Source organism: Ranitomeya variabilis, chromosome 6 (assembly GCF_051348905.1).
Source record: "Ranitomeya variabilis isolate aRanVar5 chromosome 6, aRanVar5.hap1, whole genome shotgun sequence".
Lineage (NCBI taxonomy): Eukaryota > Metazoa > Chordata > Amphibia > Anura > Dendrobatidae > Ranitomeya > Ranitomeya variabilis.
Window position 1 is genome coordinate 417,719,377 of NC_135237.1, and position 27,201 is coordinate 417,746,577.

Sequence of the window (27,201 nt, forward strand, 5' to 3'; positions counted from 1 at the left end):
AGCTGGAACGGCCTGGTAGTAGACTACATCTGATACAGACAAGCACAGCACAAACACAGGAACCACAGATACTAGCAGGTACAGCTGGAATACAAATAGGCACTGACAGGGGCAGGATCGTATATATATATAGGCACAGCAAGATGCAGGCTGGTATACAGATGGGCACAGCAGGTGCAGGCTGGTATACAGATGAGCATGGCAGATACAGGCTGATATACAGGTAAGCAGGCATGGATGATATACTGGCAGGCAGGTGCTGGCAAGTACAGCTGAAACTATACATGTTGCTCAGGCACCTGCATTCAGCTGGAGGTGCCTTAATTAATAAGTGTCTCCCAGTCATTGGCTGGGGACACTTTAGGGTGGTGCACAAGGCACCTTTAAGAAGGAGGGTGTGCTTGTGTTTGTGCCTTAAGCATAATGCCCGGGGATCTGAGCATGCTCAGTCAGACCCTGGGCAGCAGTCAGAGAAGGAGGAAGAGGAAGTACGGAACGGGGATCGCGCTGGTGAGTGAGCCGAAGTCCCTGATGACGCCGGTGCTGCATCAGCAAATAAATATAATCCAATTTTGGAAAACAAAATTATACACTCAGCTTTCTGCCTGACCCAGAATTTCAACCTTTATTGTTCTTGAGAATTGCCAAAGTATAGAGCAGTCAACACATAGTGTAAAGTCATTCTATTTAATGTAAAATTCAATCAGCATACTCACAAAAGAGCAAAGAATAGTCAACACGTCAATGCAATCCAATTTTTCAAGGACCTGTTTTCTGGTACAAAACTTAAAGTGCAAAGTCCTGGGCAGAGCAGGATGCCAAATTTATGGTTTTGTTTTTCAAAATTGGATTACAATGATGTGGTGACGATCACGATTTACATCCACTTCAAAAATTGGTCAAGCGTTCATTTTAGTTTCCTATATTACATTTTTGTTTCAAGATCAGTATATATTCAGTAGGACAAAACATTAGTGATACTAGACCAAGTAATAATCAATACATCAAATCAATAGGCTTGAGAATAGAATCAATGGTAACTACGGCTTTCAGTTTGGAATGTGGGCCCCCAGGCAAACTAAAAATAACTAACCCCTAGATCATATTGTTATTATATTTTCTCTTCCCCTTAACCATGTTTATTCACATCAGTGTTCAGATATCCATACTATCCTCCCCCTAGATCAACAACTAAAGCTTCCGAGACTTTCACACCAATTCGTGAAGTTTTAAGGGTAAGGCTGGGTCTGCAGTTGTTCTACTATGAATGATATTACAGCTTTCCAGAATATACACTCTACTGTAGTAAAATCTTACACTATTGCAAACCAAGCAATTTCCATGTTTCTAGGTAGTAGTTAGGTAAAAAAGGGGATTGCTGCCCAATGCCTTATCTACTGAAACAATCTCAGAGTTAAGAAAGAACTGTATTGAAGGCGCAAACAACAATGCGTTTTGGGGTTCGAATCATCCCATTCATGAGGTGGATTGTGTATAGAATTTTATTGAAAGTATATAAATATGTTTCCCTATAATATTACATGTTTATTTTGAGATCAGTATATATTCAGAAGGACAAAGAATAACGGATATTAGGCTAAAACAAACATCACATCAATAGGCTTGATAACAGAATCAATGGTAACTAGGGCTTTCACTTTGGAATATAGGCCTTCAGACAAACTCAAAATAATTAACCCCTAGGGTATGTTCTTATTACAACCTCTGAGCCATTTATATTCAAATCAGCATCCAAATGCCCATATGCTATCTACCTGATGAAGGGGATGTTTTTTTCCTGAATCACATTATTATTTTACACCTTCAATAAAGTGAAACACATGCAGCATATAGCAGGGCAATTATTATCAGACATAAGGTTAGAGGACAATTTAATAATCTAGTCACTTACATAGACAGTGCAGGATTTTTTAAAAAGTGCCACTTAACGGTACACGTGATAAAATATTGAAGTAAATAATACCCAGTAAATTAATATTCCACTTCAGGTCAATGACAGAAGCATTGCATTGCATTGTATTGCCCATGACAGCTGAGACCAGGACAGACAATAATGGTCTCATTGTTCCCTAGACTGACCTATTCCTTAAATGTCTGAGATTGATACCTCTTTAATATTTAACCTCTTTACCTTAAACTAAGGTCGACACTTTTGGTTCTATCAGTATCTATTATTGTCGTTTCTGGCAGATCTACGGTACAACAATATGTTATAGCTTGATTTGAGGGATATGTCTTTCTTTGAACTAACTAGGTGAAAATCCGTCCTTGCACCATAATATGCAATTTAACAAAATAATTTACGTGTATTTATTGTTAAGAAGTTCAAGCGTATTTGCTAGACCGGCAGTCAGACAGTGCCAGCAAGAGTCCATACAAGTCAATTGATTTGCTGTCTTATTATCTGATATGAAGGCACTTTGTAATTTATACAGTACTCTCAACTGCACTGCCACTTATCTCCTGTATCTCCTGCTATCTCATTTTAGCCATTAGATCCTTGTAGGAGCATGGCACTATCTGAATTCATTCAAAAGCCCCTTTTAACCTTAACAGCAGTATATTAAGGTATTGCTGTGGTTTGCAGCTGTTGACAGATATTTTCTTTCGACCCTCCAACACTTACAGAATATATTAGGAAAAATGTGCAGAGCTGTCTGGGAGGAAAGGGTGTAGAATATATATTTTTTTATCATAAAACCTCATTTATAGAGACGCTTTTCTTGCCGCAATATGAATCTCAGCTGTTAAGCTACTTATTATCCACCCCCCAGACCTTTATAGCAAAGTAGCCATAAATCCTGCCTAATGCAAAACATTTTCAATGAAAGCTACGTCTTTGCTGATTGTTGTTTCACAGTTTATCCACATAAACAAGGTTATGTGTCACGGCTACAGTCACATCACCATTATGTATTTAACACTGCTTGAAGAAAATGTTGTCATTCTAAACTTGGAAAAGCGGTTGAGATGGATTTGTACTCCGAGAAATGAATTTATGTAGCAATGAAGGTTTTCTTTAACCCCTTGGTGACTGAGCCAATTTTGATCTTAATGACCAAGCACATTTTTTCTATTCTGACCACTGTCACTTTATGAAGTTATAGCTCTTGCTACGCTTCAACGCATCCCACTGATTTTGAGATTGTTTTACGTGACATATTGTACTTCATGCTAGTGGTAGAATTTCTTCGATATGACTTGCGTCAATGAAAAAAATGGAAATTTGGCAAAAATTTTAAATTTTTTGCAATTTGCAAGCTTTTCATTTTTGTACCCTTAAATCAGAGAGTGGTGTCACACAAAATAGTTAATAAGAAACATTTCCCACATGTCAAATTTACATCATCAATATTGTAACCATAATTTTTTTGTTAGGACATTATAAGGGTTAAAATTTAACCAGCGATTTCTAATTTTTCCAACAAAATTTACAAAACCATCTTTTTAGGGACCACCTCACATTTGAAGCGGGTTTGGGGGTCAATATAACAAAAAAAAATTAAAAGTGACACCATTCTAAAAACTGCAACCCTCAAGGTGAGCAAAACTATATTCAAGAAGTTTATTAACCCTTCAGGTGCTTCAAGAGAACTAAAGCAATATGGAAGGAAAAATTAACATTTTACTTTTTTCACAAAAAATTTACTTTGGAACCAAACCTTTTTATTTTCACAAGGGAATCAGGAGAAAATGTACCACAAAATTTGTTGTGCAATTTCTCCTAAGTACGCCGATACCCCTTATGTGTGGGAAAGCCACTGTTTGGGCACATGGCAGGGCTCAGAAGGTAGGGTGCACCATTTGACTTTTTGAACTCAAAATTGGCTGGAATCAATGGCCGGTGCCATGTCGAATTTGGAGACCCACTGATGTACCTAAACAGTGGAAACTCCCCAATTCTAACTCCAACCCTAATACAACCCTAACCCCAAAACACCCCTAACCCTAATCCCAACCCTAACAATAGCCATAACCCGAACACAACCCTAATCCCAACGCAACCTCAACCCCAACTCAACCCTAACCTCCACACCACCCTAATCCAAACACCACAACTGTAACCCCAACACAACCATAACCCAAACACAACTCTAACCCTAGCCCCAACCCTAATCCTAGTCAAACCCTAACTCTAACCCCTACCCTAACTCTAGCTCCAGCCATAACCCTAGCTCAACCCTAACCCTAGTTCTAACCCTAACCCTTGCCCCAACCCTAACCCTGGCTCTATCTGCAACCTAAACCCTAAGCTTAGATCTAACCCAACCCTAACATCAACCCTAGCCCCAACCCTATCCCTAACTGCAAAGAATTGAAAAAATATATTTTTTAAATTTTATTATTTTTACCTAATTAAGAGAGTGACAAAGGGGGTTTGATTGACAAATTTTTGTTTTGATTACTTTGATAAGGTCTATCACAGTGATCAAAATGAACCAATAGGAATAATCTCCTATTGTTGCCGGGTGCAGGTTGGCAGATCTTGGCTGGCGCTTTGCGCATGCGCCCGCAATTTTCTTCCAGGAGAATTACATGGAGGGCCGAGGGATGGTGCCCGAGGGTTCAGGGATGTCAGAGTTATCAGGGAGGCTCTGGGGACCCCATTTCTCTCTCCTCTGGTATGCTAGATCATATCAGAGGAGAGAGAAATGAATGGAAAATTGGACTTTTTTTTGCAATTAACGCAAGACTGGGGACAGTAAAAACCGACCCAAATTAAGTTCTCTGGGTCTCAGCTACTCCCTGTAGCCGAGATCCCAGAGATTTTCCAACTCTGAGAGGCTCCATGCACTTATTTCTCAGCACTAGTGTTGAGCGATACCGTCCGATACTTGAAAGTATCGGTATCGGAAAGTATCGGCCGATACCGGTAAAGTATCGGATCCAATCCGATACCGATACCCGATACCAATACAAGTCAATGGGACTCAAGTATCGGACGGTATCCCTGATGGTTCCCAGGGTCTGAAGGAGAGGAAACTCTCCTTCAGGCCCTGGGATCCATATTAATGTGTAAAAGAAAGAATTAAAATAAAAAATATTGATATACTCACCTCTCCGACGCAGCCTGGACCTCACCGAGGGAACCGGCAGCGTTGTTTGCTTAAAATTCGCACGTTTACTTCCTTACGTGAAGTCCCGGCTTGTGATTGGTCGCGTGCCGCCCATGTGGCCGCGACGCGACCAATCACAGCAAGCCGTGACGTAATTTTAGGTCCTTCAGGATTTTAAAATTACGTTCTGGCTTGTGATTGGTCGCGTCGCGGTCACATGGGCGACGCGACCAATCACAAGCCGTGACGTCACGGGAGGCTGGACACGCGCGCATTTTAAAATGCCTTCTGGCTCCGCTCTGTTGTGGAAACTCCATGACAACAATATTCTCCATGCTGCTGATGCTTCAGGCTGTTTGCTACAAAGTAAATTCATCATGTCTCGGTGTATGGGAGGCATCCCACCATCTAGTCTCCATTCCTTAGCTCAGAGGCAACTAAATAATAGAGATAGTGCCTGTGTAAAGATAAAACTGATGAAATATGCAGAATAAAAGACCTATAAAGACCAGGAATAGTGTTATTTCTCAGGTTTCACATTCTGAAAAATCATTTGAAATAATGAGAAGGGGCTTTTAATGACTTCAAATATGTGAAGAGAAGGGACTTTTAGTATTTTTGTAGTCTTTATCTATTCTATTGGAATTTTCTTAGCATTTTTATCTATACTGGATACAGAATGCTGAATTAAAAACTAAGGAATAGTGTTGAGCGATACCGTCCGATACTTGAAAGTATCGGTATCGGAAAGTATCGGCCGATACCGGCAAAGTATCGGATCCAATCCGATACCGATACCCGATACCAATACAAGTCAATGGGACTCAAGTATCGGACGGTATTCCTGATGGTTCCCAGGGTCTGAAGGAGAGGAAACTCTCCTTCAGGCCCTGGGATCCATATAAATGTGTAAAAGAAAGAATTAAAATAAAAAATATCGCTATACTCACCCTCCGACGCAGCCTGGACCTCAGCGAGGGAACCGGCAGCGTTGTTTGTTTAAAATTCGCGCTTTTACTTGGTTACGTGAAGTCCCGGCTTGTGATTGGTCAGGGCGGCCATGTTGCCGGGACGCGGACCAATCACAGCAAGCCGTGACGAAATTACGTCACGGCTTGCTGTGATTGGTCCGCGTCCCGGCAACATGGCCGCCATTAACCAATCACAAGCCGTGACGTCACGGGAGGCTGGACACGCGCACTTTTTAAAATGGGCGCGTGTCCAGCCTCCCGTGACGTCCCGGCTTGTGATTGGTTGCGCCGCGGTCAACCAATCACAAGCCGGGAGGCTGGACACGCGCGCATTTTAAAATTTTAAAATGGGCGCGTGTCCAGCCTCCCGGCTTGTGATTGGTTGATCGCGGCGCAACCAATCACAAGCCGGGACGTCACGGGAGGCTGGACACGCGCCCATTTTAAAAAGTGCGCGTGTCCAGCCTCCCGTGACGTCACGGCTTGTGATTGGTTGCGTCTCCCATGTGACTGCGACGCAACCAATCACAAAGCCGGGACGTAATTTTAAAATCCTTAAGGACCTGAAATTACGTCACGGCTTGCTGTGATTGGTTGCGTCTCCCATGTGACTGCGACGCAACCAATCACAACGCCGGAACGTAATTTTAAAATCCTGAAGGACCTGAAATTACGTCACGGCTTGCTGTGATTGGTTGCGTGCCGGTCACATGGGCGGCACGCAACCAATCACAAGCCGGGACTCACGTAAAGGAAAGAAAAGCGCGAATTTTAAACAAAGAACGCTGCCGCTTCCCTCGGTAAGGTGCAGGCTGCGTCGGAGAGGTGAGTATAGCAATATTTTTTATTTTAATTCTCTCTTTTACACATTTTTACATTAATGTTGTTTCGATACCGATACCCGATATCACAAAAATATCGGATCTCGGTATCGGAATTCCGATACAGCAAGTATCGGCCGATACCCGATACTTGCAGTATCGGAATGCTCAACACTACTAAGGAATTATTATAATTTTTTGCACTTGGTTGACTTGGATTAGGAGATAATCAATACCCATACGTGACAGCAAAGAAAATGTACTGTATAAAATACACATATATGAATAATGAGATATGGAACGTGTTATTTGAGCAACTCTATGCCTGGTTTCTTTTACTGATGTAACATATTTCCAAGGAGTTCTTCTTTTTCTTTCACTGCTCAACTCATCTTAACGGGTTTCAAATATTGTAAACTTTTGATAAAATGAAAAGTTCTAGAAATAAATGGTGCATTGCAAATCTTCAAGTGATCTGTGCAGAATCTGTAGATAAGATTTAAATGCTGTCAAAAGACTTACTTTACAAGTCCTTAACCAATATTTATATATTGTCATCAGTCAAAATACTTTGTCACAATTGTAAAACCCAATTTAATGGCTTTATATTACATGTGTTGAATATATTTTAAGACTGATCGAGTCACTTGTTTTCAAAACTTATCTAAAGAGTCCAATGTAGGAGCAGCTTAATTGTGTGTTGTAACTGCAACAAAATCTAAAATAATGGAAAACTGATACACCGTAGCTGTTCTTCATGGTACTGTTCAGGAACTTTCTCTTAAACAATAACTAAACTTTTTAAAATGTATTTATCCTCAAGGCACTGCAAAATTATGAATTTTTGTAATACTTCATAAACCTTTGCTTCCACATTCTGCAGTATTGTTTCGTTCACAAAGCCAATTCATGCTCCTTTAGAAGATGCTTTCATCTATTGTTCATCCAAGATCTGATCTCTACTTACAAACAATTCAGAGTAGAGAAATGCCACTTCCTGAGCCTCTTTTGCTCTCTATTTGTGTATTCAGGTAGGGGTCTTCCCATGCCATATTTGTAAATTGATATAGATCTTGGCTAAGCAGCAGATAAAAGTAGCTTTTGAAGGAGGATGAATTGGACATTTGAAGAATGTTTTCTAGGATAGAATTAAGCAAAATAAAGTAATGAATGATAATACAAAAATTCATCAACTGACTTTGCATTGCATGCATTATTCTGCTGTGTTATATGGTCCAAAGTGGTTCATGCTGAAATTTTGTCCATGCAGACATTGGATCTGTGTGTAAAATCAATCTCAACCATGGGCATTGGTACACTGACTACAATGCAACTGTGTCCTATCTGTGTGTGTTCTATGGTGCCATAGACTAATTATACACTTGTCTGATTGAGCCAAAACTTTGGACTTAAGCTGGAGTCACACTAAATGACTTACCAACGATCACGACCAGCGATACGACCTGGCCGTGATCGTTGGTAAGTCGTTGGTCGTTGTGTGGTCGCTGGGGAGCTGTCACACAGACAACTCTCTCCAGCAACCAACGATCAGGGGAACGACTTCGGCATCATTGAAGCTGTCTTCAACAATGCCGAAGTCCCCCTGCAGCACCCGGGTAACCAGGGTAAACATCGGGTTACTAAGTGCAGGGCCGCGCTTAGTAACCCGATATTTACCCTGGTTACCATTGTAAAAGTAAAAAAAAAAACAGTACATACTCACATTCTGATGTCTATCACGTCCCCCGCCGGCGTCCACATGGTTAAAACTGCTTTCGGCAGGAGTGCTGCTAATGCATGCGCTGCTGCCGAGAGCTTCCCTGCACTAAATGTGTCAGCGCCGGCAGTAACAGCGGTGACGTCACCGCTGTGCTCTGCTTTACGGCCGGCGCTGACACAGTGCAGGGAAGCTCTCAGCAGCAGAGCGTGCATTAGCAGCACTCCTGCCGAAAGCAGTTTTAACCCTGTGGATGCCGGGGGACGTGACAGACATCAGAATGTGAGTATGTACTGTTTTTTTTTTAACTTTTACAATGGTAACCAGGGTAAATATCGGGTTACTAAGCGCGGCCCTGCGCTTAGTAACCCGATATTTACCCTGGTTACAAGTGAACACATCGCTGGATCGGCGTCACACACGCCGATCCAGTGATGACAGGGGGTGATCAGCGACCAAAAAATGGTCCTGATCATTCCCCAATGACCAACAGGGGCCTGATCGTTGGTCGCTGTCACACATAACGAGATCGTTAGCGGGATCGTTGCTACGTCACCAAAAGCGTGACGTTGCAACGATATCGTTAACGATATCGTTATGTGTGACTCAGCCTTTAGCAGCACCATGGAATTAATGTTGCTATATAAATAAATAATAATAATAATCTGCAGCTATGTCAAGGTTTGCTAATCTCAGGCTTTAGTGACTGATCCAGTTTGAAATCCAAATTATGCAAGACGGATTTTAAGTTAGGATAAAAAATAAACTTCTCCTATGAGTTTAATGCTATTAATTATTATAACGACTATTTTCTCTTATGCATACTGTATACCTATCCATCCTAAATTTTTATCAGATTGGCATCTGTTCTTACCTGATACTTTACTGCCTAAATAAAAACCTATGTACGCATTTACATCATCTTTTAAATCCTTGTAATGAACCTTAAATAAGCAAAGCGATTTAACATTCTACTGTAATGAGTATATAGTTTGTTTTATATGAACTGTTTAAAAACCAACCCATTGCACAGTCTGAGCCTACTGTATTGTATGTTTTCAATTCACTTCCCTTCCTTTTCTTTTTAATAACCTTCAAGCAGTATAGATAGGGGCAGATAGAAGGTAGAAATTATGTACATATTCCTTGCATAATTGTTGACCTAATGTTTGTAGGCTGACAATTATTTCTCATGACTCCCCCACAAACATGAACTCTCAGCTCAGCCAAGCATGCATTTGTTCCTTGGAATAACTTGCTGCCAGACCCCTTATCTCCAAAAGAAATGAAAGATTAGTATGATGAAAATTAACATATTATCCTTCTGATGGTCCACTAAGTAGGAACAACAGAAAATGCATTGAATCACAAAGCAGGTTTAGGGGAAGTTCACACAGGGAGTTTTTGCTGCATTTTTTGATGCTAATTTTCAGCTGCTTTTTACAATACCAGCAAAGCCTACGACATTTCAGAAATCTCATGCACACACATTGTTTTTTTGTCTGATCAGTATTTTGTGCTTTGCTGCGTTTTTTGGACATAGAGCACGTTACTTCTTTCAGCATTTTTGCTGTGTTTTTTCACCCATTGGCTTGAATGGGTGTTGAAAAACACCCAGCAAAAACGCAGCAAAAACGCAGGTATAATTATTTGCTGCATTTTTGCTGCTGAAAATCCAAGGACATTACCATGAACAAAGACAAAAAACGCACCAAAAAAGCACCAAAGAACGCACCAAAAACGCACCAAATACGCAACAAAAAATGCGCCAACGCACCATTTTTGACACCACTTCTTTCCTGCCAAGAAGATCAGGTTTTGCTGCAGAAAAAAAAAAGCAGCAAAAACACCCTGTGTGAACTTACCCTTAATGAGTATTGACAAAGACAAGTTAAATATTGATACACAATTTTAGTTTCTTTACCAATAACTTAAAAAAGTTGTCCACTGCTTGGACAACTTCTTGTCAAATACCTTGCTTGGCCCCAATAAAATAAGAAAGCTTATACTCTCTTACCATGCTGGCACCGTTCCCGTGGTGTCAGCACTCGCTCTCACCTGGGCTCTCATGTGGTATTTTGACTTGCGATACTGCAATCCAATCAGTGCTGGCATCACTGTCTAAGCCTTAGGACAAATCGAACTTGATCAGGAAGTCCAAGATCAGCTGCAACCCGTACTTCCTTTTCATGCACGATTTGTCCGAAGACGGGGACAGTGACATCAGCTTTGATTGAGTGCCGGCGTTATGTGTCACAACACTGCATGAGAGCCCCGTGGAGAATGAGTGCTGACACAGCGGGAATGGTGCTGGCATGGTAGGTGAGTACAGGTTTTATTATTTTATGGGGGGTCAAATATTTTAATCAAGAAGGGGTAGTCTTAGTAGTGGACAACCCTTTAAAAGAAATCTGTCATCAGGTTTTTACCACATAATCTGAGAGCAGCTTAATATAAGTTACGAAGCACTGATTCCAGTGATGTGTCGCTTACTTAGTGTAGTTTAGATAAAATCACTGTTTTATCAGCAGGATATTATTTATTTTATCACTATAGGACTAGTAAACCTTCTGCCAGGTAATCAGTCATATTAATGAACTTTGTATAACCCCTTTAACCCACACCATTAATTGGCAGCTTTCTATGTACACTGTAAATGGGCATAAAACTGTCAATCAATGGTGGCCAGAGTTATACCGAGCTCAGCATTCAGAGAACTGGTAGATCTACAGTAGATAAAACAGTGATTTTATTTAAATGACAGCAAGCAGCCTGGTCAGTGATACATGACTGGAATAAGGGTCTCAGCCCCAACATCATTCTGCCCTCAGTTGGGGTAGCAAAAGTCTAGTGACCTATTTCCTTTAAACAGTCCCTCCCATTTCATACAGAGAACTGGTAGATATATAGTAGAATAAATCCTAAAGAAACATTAAGATTAAAGAAACAGGACAGATACTGAGAGCAAGGATAAGGTCTCATCGACACACAATTGCAGATAAAAAAAAACATTTCTGTTGTCTTTTGGTGTGGCATTACTGTGATTGGCTGGCCTTACAGCGTCATAGTAGATATTTAAGCCCGGCCAGTGCCATCTTGCGCACATTGCATGCAGAAACAGCGTAGTGAGAGCGTAGTGTGAGCGAAGTTTGAATTAAAGCAGCGTATAGGGAGCGTTTACTAGTCCAAAATGCTCTTTTAAGGCAAAGTTCACATTAGCGTTCGGGGTTTGCGGACGGCTGTGTACATCCTCCGTTAAGTCCTGCCTACTTCCGCATACTTCTGCATGTGTCCTGCGTATCTATCTTTAACATTGGGTACGCAGGACATGCGGATGTATGCGGATGCATTGTTTTGATGCGCCTACCGACTGCACAGGAATGCAACAAGTTACATTTTGTGCGGAAGGTGGGCACGTCAAAATGACACATCCGCATGTCCTGCGTACCCAATGTTAAAAATAGGTAAGCAGGAAGCATGCAGAAGTATGCGGAAGTAGGCGTGGCTTAATGGAGGACGTATGCAGCCCTCCACAAAGCCCTCGAATGCAAATGTGAACCCGGCCTAAGGCCGGCGTCACACTCAGCGTAGGGAAATACGGTCCGTATTTTAAGGCCGTAATACGCAGTAATTTTCACAAAACACTGTTCCATATTCAATGCGAGGATGCAATTTTTACGGACAAATGTATCCGTGTGTCATCCGCAAGGCTTCTGTACGGCGATTTTTTTGCGCAGGTTTGCAAAATGGACAAATCATGGATCCATCGGCTAAAATATTCCTAGAAACATATATACAGTCCATATATATATATATATATATATATATATATATATGTTAGTGAGACACATATATACACTGTGTTCCAAATTATTATGCAAATTGGATTTAAGTGTCATAAAGATTTACCGTATATACTCCAGTATAAGCCGAGATTTTCAGCCCAAATTTTTGGGCTGAAAGTGCCCCTCTCGGCTTATACTCGAGTCACGGTCGGCGGGTGAGGGGAAGAGGGCGCTGAGGCATACTTACCTGCTTCTGGGGCTCCTGGCGCTCCCCCTGCCCGTCCCACGGTCTCCGCCTCCGGGTGCCGCAGCTCTTCCTCTGTCAGCGGTCACGTGGGACCGCTCATTAGAGAAATGAATAGGTGGCTCCGCCCCTATGGGAGTGGATCCCATAGGGGCGGAGCCGCCTATTCATTTTTCTAATCAGCGGTAACGGTGACCGCTGACAGAGGAAGAGGCTGCGGCACCGAAGACCAGCTGTTCGGGGGAAGGAGCGGGACGCCGGGAGCAGGTAAGTATGTCATATTCACCTGTCCGCGTTCCACACGCCGGGCACCGCTCCATCTTCCCGGCGTCTCTCCGCACTCCACTGACTCTGCAGGTCAGAGGGCGCGATGACGCATATAGTGTGCGCGGCGCCCTCTGCCTGATCAGTCAGTGCAGAGAGACGCCGGGACGGGACGCAGAGGAGCTGCAAGCAAGAGAAGTGAGTATGTGTTTTATTATTTTATTGCAGCAGCAGCAGCAATGGCACAGCTTTCTATGGCACAGCTATGGGGCAATTCTGAACGGTGCAGAGCACTATATGGCACAGCTATGGGGCAATAATGAACTGTGCAGAGCACTATATGGCACAGCTATGGGGCAATTATGAACGGTGCAGAGCACTATATGGCACAGCTATGGGGCAATAATGAACGGTGCACAGCTTTCTATGGTACATCTATTGGGCAATAATGAACGGTGCAGAGCACTATATGGCACAGCTATGGGGCAATAATGAACGGTGCACAGCTTTCTATGGTACATCTATGGGGCAATAATGAATGGTGCAGAGCACTATATGGCACAGCTATGGGGCAATTCTGAACGGTGCAGAGCACTATATGGCACAGCTATGGGGCAATAATGAACGGTGCAGAGCACTATATGGCACAGCTATGGGGCAATAATGAACGGTGCAGAGCACTATATGGCACAGCTATGGGGCAATAATGAATGGTGCAGAGCACTATATGGCACAGCTATGGGGCAATTATGAACGGTGCAGAGCACTATATGGCCCAGCTATGGGGCAATAATGAATGGTGCAGAGCACTATATGGCACAGCTATGGGGCAATAATGAACGGTGCAGAGCACTATATGGCACAGCTATGGGGCAATAATGAACGGTGCAGAGCACTATATGGCACAGCTATGGGGCAATAATGAACGGTGCAGAGCACTATATGGCACAGCTATGGGGCAATAATGAACGGTGCAGAGCACCATATGGCACAGCTATGGGGCAATAATGAACAGTGTTGTGAATTCTATTTTTGGGCTCCCTCTAGTGGTCACAAGCGGTACTGTGTAGTGTTGTCTTTCTGCAGGTTGGCTGCATCAGCTGGTTCGTTATCCTTGGTTGGTTTCCTATTTAGCTCACCTGGAGACTCAGTTCCTTGCCTGCTATCAATGTATTCAGTGCTCTTCAGATTCCTTGTGTCTACCTTGCTTCCAGTCTCTCCAAGACAAGCTAAGTTTTTGTTTGATCATTTTTTGATTATCAGTGTTCATTATGTTTTTAGTCCAGCTAGCTAAAATGTGATTTCCTTGCTTGCTGGTTGCTCTAGGGGACTGAGTTTCTCCCCCCACACCGTTAGTTGGTGTGGGGGTTCTTGAAATCTCAGAGTGGATATTTTGTAAGGGTTTTTTACTGACCGCATAGATTCCCTTTTCTGTTTTCTGCTATCTAGTATTAGTGGGCCTCATTTGCTGAATCTGCTTTCACCCCTGTGTATGTGCCTTCCTCTTACCTCACCGTTATTATCTGTTGGGGGCTTCTATATCTTTGGGGATTATTTCTCTGGAGGCAAGAGAGGTCTTTTCTTTCTCTCTAGGGGTAGTTAGTTCCTCAGGCTGGCTCGAGACGTCTAGGATTTTTAGGCACGTTCACCGGCTACTTCTAGAGTGTTTGGATAGGTTCAGATTTGCGGTCAGTCCAGTTTGCCACCTCCCTAGAGCTTGTTCTATGTTTGTTACTTACCTGGAGTAATTTGTGATCCTCAACCACTAAGGATCATAACAGTATAGCAGGCCAAAAGTGTTTAATGCATCGCAGAAGTGGGATAAAAAGAAGACCTGAGTACATTTTTTTTTCTCCTCCCGCTTTTCCTTTGCTGCAGTCTGTTTAGCTTCTTTCATCCCCTTGATCTCTGGGTGGTTTTGAGCTCAGCTGCAGACATGAATGTTCAGACTCTGACTTCTAGTGTGGATCATCTTACTGCATGGGTGCAAAGTATTCAGGATTTTGTTATTCATAGCCCTATGTCAGAACCAAAGATACCCATTCCTGAGTTGTTTTCTGGAGATAGATCTAGGTTTCTAAATTTTAAGAATAATTGTAAGTTATTTCTATCACTGAGACCTCGTTCCTCTGGTGATTCCGCTCAGCATGTTAAAATTGTTATCTCCTTGTTGCGCGGCGACCCTCAAGATTGGGCTTTCTCTCTGGCGCCAGGAGATCCTGCATTGCTTAATGTGGATGCATTTTTTCTGGCTCTTGGACTGCTTTATGAGGAGCCTAATCTTGAGAATCAGGCAGAAAAAGCGTTGCTGGCTATCTCTCAGGGTCAGGATGAAGCAGAGGTGTATTGTCAAAAATTTCGGAAATGGTCGGTGCTTACTCAATGGAATGAGTGTGCCCTGGCTGCAAATTTCAGAGAAGGTCTTTCTGAGGCCGTTAAGAATGTTATGGTGGGGTTTCCCACCCCTGCAAGTCTGAGTGATTCTATGGCTTTAGCCATTCAGGTTGATCGGCGTTTGCGGGAGCGCAAATCTGCTCATCCTTTGGCGGTATTTTCCGAACAGAGACCTGAGTCTATGCAATGTGACCGAACTCTGACCAGAATTGAGCGACAAAGTCATAGACGTCAAAATGGGTTGTGCTTTTACTGTGGTGATTCTACTCATGTTATCTCAGCATGCTCTAAACGCTTAAAAAATAAATCTAAACCTGTCACCATTGGTACTATACAGCCTAAATTTATTTTGTCTGTTACTTTGATTTGTTCTTTGTCGTCCTACTCGGTTATGGCTTTTGTGGATTCGGGTGCTGCCCTGAATCTGATGGATTTGTCGTTTGCCAGGCGCTGTGGTTTTGTCCTGGAGCCTTTGGAATTTCCTATTCCTCTGAGGGGAATTGATGCTACGCCATTGGCTGAGAATAAGCCTCAGTATTGGACGCAAATGACCATGTGCATGACTCCCGTACATCAGGAGGTGATGCGCTTTCTTGTTCTGCATAATTTGCATGATGTTGTCGTTTTGGGTCTGCCATGGCTGCAGGCTCATAATCCAATTTTAGATTGGAAAGCTATGTCTGTGTCAAGTTGGGGTTGTCAGGGAATTCATGGCGATACTCCGTTGGTGTCTATTGCTTCTTCCACTCCTTCTGAGGTCCCTGAGTTTTTGTCTGACTACCAGGATGTATTTGATGAGCCCAGGTCCTGTGCCCTGCCTCCTCATAGGGATTGTGACTGTGCTATAAATTTAATTCCTGGTAGTAAATTCCCTAAGGGACGACTTTTTAATTTGTCTATACCAGAGCATGCCGCGATGCGGAGTTATATAAAGGAGTCTCTGGAGAAGGGACATATTCGCCCATCCTCTTCCCCTCTTGGTGCAGGTTTTTTTTTTGTGGCCAAGAAGGACGGTTCTTTGAGACCTTGTATAGATTATCGTCTTTTGAATAAAATCACAGTCAAATTTCAGTATCCTTTGCCACTATTGTCTGATTTGTTTGCTCGGATTAAGGGTGCCAGTTGGTTCACCAAGATAGATCTCCGTGGTGCGTATAACCTTGTGCGCATTAAGCAGGGAGATGAATGGAAAACAGCATTTAATACGCCCGAAGGCCATTTTGAGTACTTGGTGATGCCTTTTGGACTCTCTAATGCTCCTTCTGTGTTTCAGTCCTTCATGCATGACATCTTCCGAGAATATCTGGATAAATGTATGATTGTTTATCTGGATGACATTTTGGTCTTTTCTGATGATTGGGAGTCCCATGTGAAGCAGGTCAGGATGGTGTTTCAGGTCCTGCGTGCTAATGCTTTATTTGTGAAGGGCTCAAAATGCCTCTTCGGAGTACAGAAGGTCTCCTTTTTGGGTTTTATTTTTTCTCCTTCTACTGTGGAGATGGACCCAGTCAAGGTCCAGGCTATTCATGACTGGACTCAGCCCACGTCTGTTAAGAGTCTTCAGAAGTTCTTGGGTTTTGCTAATTTTTACCGTCGTTTCATCGCTAATTTTTCTAGCGTGGTTAAACCTTTGACGGATTTGACCAAGAAGGGTTCTGATGTGACTAATTGGTCTCCTGCGGCCGTGGAGGCCTTTCGGGAGCTGAAGCACCGGTTTTCTTCAGCTCCAGTCTTATGTCAGCCAGATGTCTCTCTCCCCTTCCAGGTCGAGGTTGATGCTTCTGAGATTGGAGCAGGGGCTGTTTTGTCACAGAGAAGCTCTGATGGCTCTGTGATGAAGCCATGTGCTTTCTTTTCAAGAAAGTTTTTGCCTGCCGAGCGGAATTATGATGTTGGTAATCGGGAGTTGTTGGCTATGAAGTGGGCATTTGAGGAGTGGCGACATTGGCTCGAAGGAGCTAAACATCGTGTGGTGGTCTTGACTGATCACAAAAATCTGATTTACCTTGAATCTGCCAAGCGCCTGAATCCTAGACAGGCTTGTTGGTCATTGTTTTTCTCCCGTTTCAACTTCGTGGTCTCATACCTGCCTGGTTCGAAGAACGTGAAAGCTGATGCACTTTCTAGGAGTTTTGTGCCTGACTCTCCGGGAGTTTCTGAGCCGGCTGGTATTCTCAGAGAGGGAGTGATTTTCTCTGCCATTTCCCCAGATTTGCGACGAGTGCTGCAGAAATTTCAGGAGGATAGACCTGACCGTTGTCCACCAGAGAGACTGTTTGTCCCGGATAGATGGACCAGCAGAGTTATTTCCGAGGTTCATTCTTCGGTGTTGGCGGGTCATCCTGGGATTTTTGGTACCAGAGATTTGGTGGCTAGGTCCTTCTGGTGGCCTTCCTTGTCGCGGGATGTGCGTTCCTTTGTGCAGTCTTGTGGGATTTGTGCTCGGGCTAAGCCTTGCTGTTCTCGTGCCAGCGGTTTGCTTTTGCCTTTGCCTGTTCCGAAAAGGCCTTGGACGCACATTTCCATGGATTTTATTTCGGATCTTCCAGTCTCTCAGAGAATGTCGGTCATCTGGGTGGTGTGTGATCGTTTTTCCAAGATGGTCCATTTGGTGCCCTTGCCTAAGTTGCCTTCTTCCTCCGATTTGGTTCCTCTATTTTTTCAGAATGTGGTTCGCCTGCACGGCATTCCTGAGAATATTGTGTCTGATAGACGATCCCAGTTTGTGTCCAGGTTTTGGCGGACTTTTTGTGCTAAGATGGGCATTGATTTGTCTTTTTCGTCGGCCTTCCATCCTCAGACTAATGGCCAAACCGAGCGAACTAATCAGACGTTGGAAACTTATTTGAGATGTTTTGTTTCTGCTGATCAGGATGATTGGGTGACTTTTTTGCCATTGGCCGAGTTTGCCCTTAATAATCGGGCTAGTTCTGCTACTTTGGTTTCGCCTTTTTTCTGCAATTCTGGTTTCCATCCTCGTTTTTCCTCGGGTCAGGTTGAGCCTTCTGACTGTCCTGGGGTGGATTCTGTGGTGGATAGGTTGCAGCAGATTTGGAACCATGTGGTGGACAATTTGAGGTTGTCACAGGAGAAGGCTCAGCGCTTTGCCAACCGCCGCCGCGGTGTGGGTCCCCGACTTCGTGTTGGGGATTTGGTGTGGCTGTCTTCTCGGTATGTTCCTATGAAGGTCTCCTCTCCTAAATTCAAGCCTCGCTTCATCGGTCCTTATAAGATCTTGGAAATCCTTAACCCGGTGTCTTTTCGTTTGGATCTCCCAGCATCGTTTGCCATTCATAATGTGTTCCATAGGTCTTTGTTGCGGAGGTATGTGGTACCTGTGGTTCCTTCTGTTGAGCCTCCTGCTCCGGTGCTGGTCGAGGGCGAATTGGAGTACGTGGTGGAGAAGATTTTGGATTCTCGTATCTCTAGACGGAGGCTTCAGTATTTGGTTAAGTGGAAGGGCTATGGTCAGGAGGATAATTCCTGGGTTGTCGTCTCTGATGTTCATGCGGCCGATTTGGTTCGTGCCTTCCACGCGGCTCATCCTGATCACCCTGGGGGTCTTGATGAGGGTTCGGTGACCCCTCCTCAAGGGGGGGTACTGTTGTGAATTCTATTTTTGGGCTCCCTCTAGTGGTCACAAGCGGTACTGTGTAGTGTTGTCTTTCTGCAGGTTGGCTGCATCAGCTGGTTCGTTATCCTTGGTTGGTTTCCTATTTAGCTCACCTGGAGACTCAGTTCCTTGCCTGCTATCAATGTATTCAGTGCTCTTCAGATTCCTTGTGTCTACCTTGCTCCCAGTCTCTCCAAGACAAGCTAAGTTTTTGTTTGATCATTTTTTGATTATCAGTGTTCATTATGTTTTTAGTCCAGATCGCTAAAATGTGATTTCCTCGCTTGCTGGTTGCTCTAGGGGACTGAGTTTCTCCCCCCACACCGTTAGTTGGTGTGGGGGTTCTTGAAATCTCAGAGTGGATATTTTGTAAGGGTTTTTTACTGACCGCATAGATTCCCTTTTCTATTTTCTGCTATCTAGTATTAGTGGGCCTCATTTGCTGAATCTGCTTTCACCCCTGTGTATGTGCCTTCCTCTTACCTCACCGTTATTATCTGTTGGGGGCTTCTATATCTTTGGGGATTATTTCTCTGGAGGCAAGAGAGGTCTTTTCTTTCTCTCTAGGGGTAGTTAGTTCCTCAGGCTGGCTCGAGACGTCTAGGATTTTTAGGCACGTTCACCGGCTACTTCTAGTGTGTTTGGATAGGTTCAGATTTGCGGTCAGTCCAGTTTGCCACCTCCCTAGAGCTTGTCCTATGTTTGTTACTTAGCTGGAGTAATTTGTGATCCTCAACCACTAAGGATCATAACAGAACGGTGCAGAGCACTATATGGCACAGCTATGGGGCAATTATGAATGGTGCAGAGCACTATATGGCACAGCTATGGGGCAATAATGAACGGTGCAGAGCACTATATGGCACAGCTATGGGGCCATAATGAACGGTATGGAGCATCTATTTTTATTTTTGAAATTCACCGGTAGCTGCTGCATTTTCCACCCTAGGCTTATACTCGAGTCAATAAGTTTTCCCAGTTTTTTGTGACAAAATTAGGGGGGTCGGCTTATACTCGGGTCGGCTTATACTCGAGTATATACGGTAATTGTTTTGTTTTTCAAATAAGCTCATGGATGGTATTGTGTCTCAGGGCTCAATGGATCACTGAAATCAATCTTAAACACGTGATAATTGGTTTTCCAGGTTATTCTAATTAAAGGAAAACTACTTAAAAATGATGTTCCACATTATTAAGCAGGTCACAGTTTTCAAGTAACATGGGAAAGAAAAAGGATCTCTCTGCTGCTGAAAAGCATCAAATAGTGCAATGCCTTGGTGAAGGGATGAAAACATTAGAAATTTCCCGAAAACTTAAGCGTGATCATCGTAGTGTTAAGAGATTTGTGGCTTTATCTGAGCACAGATGTGTTTATGCTGATAAAGGCATAATGAGGAAGATTTCTGCCAGTCAAGTTCATTGGATTAAGAGAGCAGCTGCTAAAAAGCCATTACAAACCAGCATACAGATATTTGAAGCTGCTGGTGCCTCTGGAGTCCCTCAAACCTCAAGGTGTAGGCTCCTTCAAAGGCTTGCTGTGGTGCATAAACCTACTATTCGGCCACCCTTAAACAGTGTTCACAAGCAGAAATGGTTGCATTGGGTCCACACATACATGAAGACTAATTTCCAAACAGTCTTGTTTACTGATAAGAGTTTGTCAACCCTGGAAGGTCCAAATGGATGGAGTAGTGGATGGTTGGTGGATGGCCACCATGTCCCAACAAGGCTGCAAGGAGGTGGAGGAGTCATGTTTTGGGCCGGAATCATGGATAAAACAGCTGGTAGGGCCCTTTAAGGTTCCTGAAGGTGTGAAAATGACCATTGCAAAGTATACTGTATAGAGTTTCTGACTGACAACTTTCCTCCATGGTATAAAAAGCAGAAATGGGCCTTCAGGAGCAAAATCATCTTTATGCATGACAATGCACCATCTCATGCTGCAAAGAATACCTCATTGGCTGCTATGGGCATAAAAGGAGATAAACTCATGGTGTGGCCACCATCTTCCCCTGACCACAACCCTATAGAGAACCTTTGGAGTATCATCAAACAAAAGATCTATGAGTGTGGGAGGCAGTTCACATCAAAACAGCAGCTCAGGGAGGGAAGAAATACAAGCAGAAACTCTCCAGAAACTCACAAGTTCAATGGATGCAAGAATTGTGAAGGAGATATCAAAGAAGGCTCCTATGTTAACATGTAACTTGGCCTGTTAGGATGTTTTGGAGTTAAATAGATTTTTTATTCAGTGAATGTGACCTCCTAATGCTGCTAATTCCACAAATGAGCATTTTCAGTTCTTTAAAACATGAAATGTTTAGAAATTCTACTGTGCCTAATAATTTGGAACAGTGCATTTTAAGTTTTTATTCATTTTAGAGATTATACTGTTATCATTGGGAGGTTTATTCAATAAAATTCAATGTATACTCTAACGGGTGATGACTTTTATTAGACTGACTGTCATTTGCATCAACCATTTAGGAAAATCCGATAAAAATGTCAGTTGCATAATAATTTGGAACATAGTGTATGTATATATATATATATATATATATATATATATATATATATATATATATTTATATTTAATTCAGCGCAAGATAGCATCAAAGCAGGTAATTCAATTGCCGGCTTTTGCTATCTCCTTCCCAAACCCAACAGGATATGAGACATGGTTTACATACAGTAAACCATCTCATATCCCTTTTTTTATTACATATTCCTCTTTAGTAATGCATCAAGTGTCTGTGTGTTAAATTTTGAAGCTCTAGCTATTAAATTAAAGGGTTAAATCCCGGAAAAAATTGGTGTGGGCTCCCGCGCAATTTTCTCCGCCAGAGTGGGAAAGCCAGTGACTGAGGGCAGATATTAATAGCCTAGGGAGGTACCATGGTTATAGGACCCCCCTGGCTAAAAACATCTGCCCCCAGCCACCCCAGAAAAGGCACATCTGGAAGATGCGCCTATTCTGGCACTTAGCCTCTCTCTTCCCACTCCCGTGTAGCGGTGGGATATGGGGTAATGAAGGGTTAATGTCACCTTGCTATTGTAAGGTGACATTAAGCCAGGTTAATAATGGAGAGGCATCAATTATGACACCTATCCATTATTAATCCAATAGTATGAAATGGTTAATAAAACACACACATTATTAAAAAGTATTTTAATGAAATAAAGACACAGGGTGCTTTAATATTTTATTATACTCTCAATCCACCTGACGACCCTTGTCACCTGAAATAAAGTTAAACAAAACAAACAACAATATTTCATACCTTCCGTCGATCAGTCTTGTCCCACGCTGTAAATCCATCTGAAGGGGTTAAATAATTTTACACCCAGGAGCTCTGCTAATGCAGCTGTTCCATTCATTCACATAGTTTTACAGACAGGAGCACAGCTGCATTAGCAGAGCTCCTGGGTGTAAAATTATTTAACCCCTTCAGATGGATTTACAGCTTGGGACAAGACTGATCGACGGAAGGTATGGAATATTGTTGTTTGTTTTGTTTAACTTTATTTCAGGTGACAAGGGTCTTCAGGTGGATTGAGAGTATAATAAAATATTAAAGCACCCTGTGTCTTTATTTCATTAAAATACTTTTTAATAATGTGTGTGTTTTATTAGCCATTTCATACTATTGGATTAATAATGGATAGGTGTCATAATTGACGCCTCTCTATTATTAACCTGGCTTAATGTCACCTTACAATAGCAAGGTGACATTAACCCTTCATTACCCCATATCCCACCGCTACACGGGAGTGGGAAGAGAGAGGCTAAGTGCCAGAATAGGCGCATCTTCCAGATGTGCCTTTTCTGGGGTGGCTGGGGGCAGATGTTTTTAGCCAGGGGGGTCCTATAACCATGGTACCTCCCTAGGCTATTAATATCTGCCCTCAGTCACTGGCTTTCCCACTCTGGCGGATAAAATTGCACTGGAGCCCACGCCAATTTTTTCCGGGATTTTACCCTTTAATTCAATAGCTAGAGCTTCAAAATTTAACACACAGACACTTGTTACATTACTAAAGAGGAATATGTAATAAAAAAAGGGATATGAGATGGTTTACTGTATGTAAACCATGTCTCATATCCTGTTGGGTTTGGGAAGGAGATAGCAAAAGCCGGCAATTGAATTACCTGCTTTTATGCTATCTTGCGCTGAATTAAATATAAATATATATATATATATATATATATATATATATATATATATGTGTCTCACTGACATATATATATATATATATATATATATATATATATATATATATATATACCTATTCTATGTGTACACATTTATTCTACCTATTCTATTCTATTCTGTCAGTGTGATTTTACTGTACACCGCACTGAATTGCCGGCTTTTCTAGAGAACACCGCTGCTTATTTCTCGCAAGTCACATGCATGGTCCATGTGTAATCCGTAATTTTGTCGCCCCCATAGACTTTCATTGGTGGATTTTTTGCGCAATACGCTGACAAACGCAGCATGCTGCGATTTTCTATGGCCATACAAGACTGTATAATACGGATCAGTAAAATACGGCAGATAGGAGCAGGGCCATAGAGAATCATGGTACCGTATGCAATCCGTATTTTCTGTGCCTCTCATACATCCGTAAAACACGCCAGTGTGACGCCGGCCTAAGGCTGTGTGCACATGTAGCAGATTTTTCACGTTTTTTTCGCGGTTTTTCACTATAAAAATGCTATAAAACCGTGAAAAAAATGCTCACATTAAGCATCCTATTTAATAGAATGCAATCCGCATTTTTTGTGCACATGCTGCATTTTTTTCCTGAGCGGAATCGCATTCCAGAAAAAAATGCAGCATGTTCATTAAATTTGCGGAATCACGGGGATTCCGCACACAGAGGAATGCATTGATCTGCTTACTTCCCGCATGGGGGAAGTAAGCAGATCATGTGCGGTTGGTACCCAGGGTGGAGGAGAGGAGACTCTCCTCCACGGACTGGGCACCATATAATTGTTAAAAAAAAAAGAATTAACTTAAAAAATCTTGATATACTCACCCTCTGATGGCCCAGGAGCCTTCCCGCCTCTCAGCGCTGCACGTGGTCGCTTCCGTTCCTATAGATGGTGTGTGTGAAGGACCTGCGATGACATCATGGTCACGTGACCGTGACATCATCGAAGGTCCTGCACACACACCATCTATAGGAACGGAAGCCGCTGAGGAGATCGGCTGTTTGCGGAAGGTGAGTATAACCATTTTTTTTATTTTTTTTATTATTTTTAACATTCTATCTTTTTCTATTGATGCTGCATAGGCAGCATCAATAGTAAAAAGTTGGTCACACTTGTCAAACACTATGTTTGGCAAGTGTGACCAACCTGTCAATCAGTTTTCCAAGCGATGCTACAGATCGCTTGGAAAACGCTAGCATTCTGCAAGCTAATTATGCTTGCAAAACGCTAGTTTTCTGCGGGAATATGCATGCCAATTCCGCATGCGATATACCCGCAGCAGGAGCTGCAGAATTGCCGCAGAAATTTCCGCGGCAATTCTGCAACGTGTGCACTTAGCCTAAGGCCGGGGTCACACTAGACCGTAATACGGACGAGTGCTATGCGATAAAAAATCGCATAGCACTCGGCCCAATGTTAATCTATGGTGCAGCTCCCATCATCCGATATTTTCTCCACCGTATTTCGGATCCGAGGGAACTCGCAGCAGGCTGCGATTGTCAGCGTATCTCGGCCGAGACTCGCCAATGAAAGTCTATGGGTGCGACAAAAAATCGGATTACACACGGACCATGCGTGTGCATTGCGAGAAATACGCAGCGGTGTTCTATAGAAAAGCCGGTAATTCAATTGCCGGCTTTGCATTTCTCCTTCACAAACCCGACAGGATATGAGACATGGTTTACATACAGTAAACCATCTCATATCCCCCTTTTTTTTGCATATTCCACACTACTAATGTTAGTAGTGTGTATGTGCAAAATTTGGCCGCTGTAGCTGCTAAAATAAAGGGTTAAATGGCGGAAAAAATTGGCGTGGGCTCCCGCGCAATTTTCTCCGCCAGAATGGTAAAGCCAGTGACTGAGGGCAGATATTAATAGCCTGGAGAGGGTCCATGGTTATTGGCCCCCCCGTGGCTAAAAACATCTGCCCCCAGCCACCCCAGAAAAGGCACATCTGGAAGATGCGCCTATTCTGGCACTTGGCCACTCTCTTCCCACTCCCTGTAGCGGTGGGCTATGGGGTAATGAAGGGTTAATGCCACCTTGCTATTGGAAGGTGACATTAAGCCAGATTAATAATGGAGAGGCGTCAATTATGACACCTATCCATTATTAATCCAATTGTTTGAAAGGGTTAAAAAACACACACACACATGATTTAAAAGTATTTTAATGAAATAAACACAGCGTTTTTTTTAAATAATTTATTGCTCTCCCAATCCTTTTTCAGACCCTCGCTTGGCAAAACAATAAACACACAAGATACATACCTTCTGATGTCAGATCATGTCCCACGAGGTAATCCATCTGGAGGGGTTAACTAATATTACAGGCACGAGCTGCGATAAACCACTCGCTCGTGCCTGTAATCCCCGGGTGCTGAAAGGAAAGCAGTGATCTATACTTACATTCAGTCGCGGTGATGCGCCCCTGCTGGATGTTCTCATGAACTGCAGCCTGGGAACTTTTTCCCACGCTCCAGGTCATATGAGGACATCCACCAGGGGGCGCATCACCGCGACTGAAGGTAACTATAGGTCATTGACCTACATTTCCTTCAGTCGCGGTGATGCGCCCCCTGGTGGATGTCCTCACATGACCTGGAGCGTGGGAAAAAGTTCCCAGGCTGCAGTTCATGAGAACATCCAGCAGGGGCGCATCACCGCGACTGAATGTAAGTATAGATCACTGCTTTCCTTTCAGCACCCGGGGATTACAGGCACGAGCGAGTGGTTTATCGCAGCTCGTGCCTGTAATATTAGTTAACCCCTCCAGATTGATTACCTCGTGGGACGTGATCTGACATCAGAAGGTATGTATCTTGTGTGTTTATTGTTTTGCCAAGCGAGGGTCTGAAAAAGGATTGAGAGAGCAATAAATTATTAAAACAACCACTGTGTTTATTTCATTAAAATACTTTTAAATCATGTGTGTGTGTGTTTTTTAACCCTTTCAAACAATTGGATTAATAATGGATAGGTGTCATAATTGACGCCTCTCCATTATTAATCTGGCTTAATGTCACCTTCCAATAGCAAGGTGGCATTAACCCTTCATTACCCCATAGCCCACCGCTACAGGGAGTGGGAAGAGAGTGGCCAAGTGCCAGAATAGGCGCATCTTCCAGATGTGCCTTTTCTGGGGTGGCTGGGGGCAGATGTTTGTAGCCACGGGGGGGCCAATAACCATGGACCCTCTCCTGGCTATTAATATCTGCCCTCAGTCACTGGCTTTACCATTCTGGCGGAGAAAATTGCGCGGGAGCCCACGCCAATTTTTTCCGCCATTTAACCCTTTATTTTAGCAGCTACAGTGCTGAAATTTTGCACATACACACTACTAACATTAGTAGTGTGGAATATGCAAAAAAAAAGGGGATATGAGATGGTTTACTGTATGTAAACCATGTCTCATATCCTGTCGGGTTTGTGAAGGAGAAATGCAAAGCCGGCAATTGAATTACCGGCTTTTCACAGATATCGCGCTGAATGAAATATAAATACAGAATATATATATATGTGTCTCAATGACATATCTATATATATATATACTGTATATATGTTTTCCTGAACATTTGAGCACATAAATCCATTAGATGTCGGTTTTGCAAGCTTGCGAGAAAATCTCAGCATACGGATGCCATACGGATGACACACGGATGTCACACGGATCATTTGATGCGAGGAAATCGCACCCTCGCACTGCACACGGATCACTGTTTTTGAAACATTTGTGCGATTCTCGGCCGTGAAAAACGGACCGTTTTTTTATACGTTAAGTGTCATGGTTCCCAATGGCAGGGGAACGTCAGGACACATAAATAACGGACGAGCTCTTGGGTGATGGAATCTCGAACTGACCGTGAGCTAAACCTACCACACAACTAATAGTGGCCGGGGGGCGTGCCTACGTTTTATCCCTAGACGTCTCTCGCCAGCCGGAGGACTAACTAACCCTAGTAGAGGAAAAAACAGACCTGGCTTACCTCTAGGGAAATTCCCCCGAAAAGGAGACAGAAGCCCCCCACATATATTGACGGTGAGTTCAGAGGAAAAGACATACGCAGTATGAAGGTAGGTTCAGCAAAGCGAGG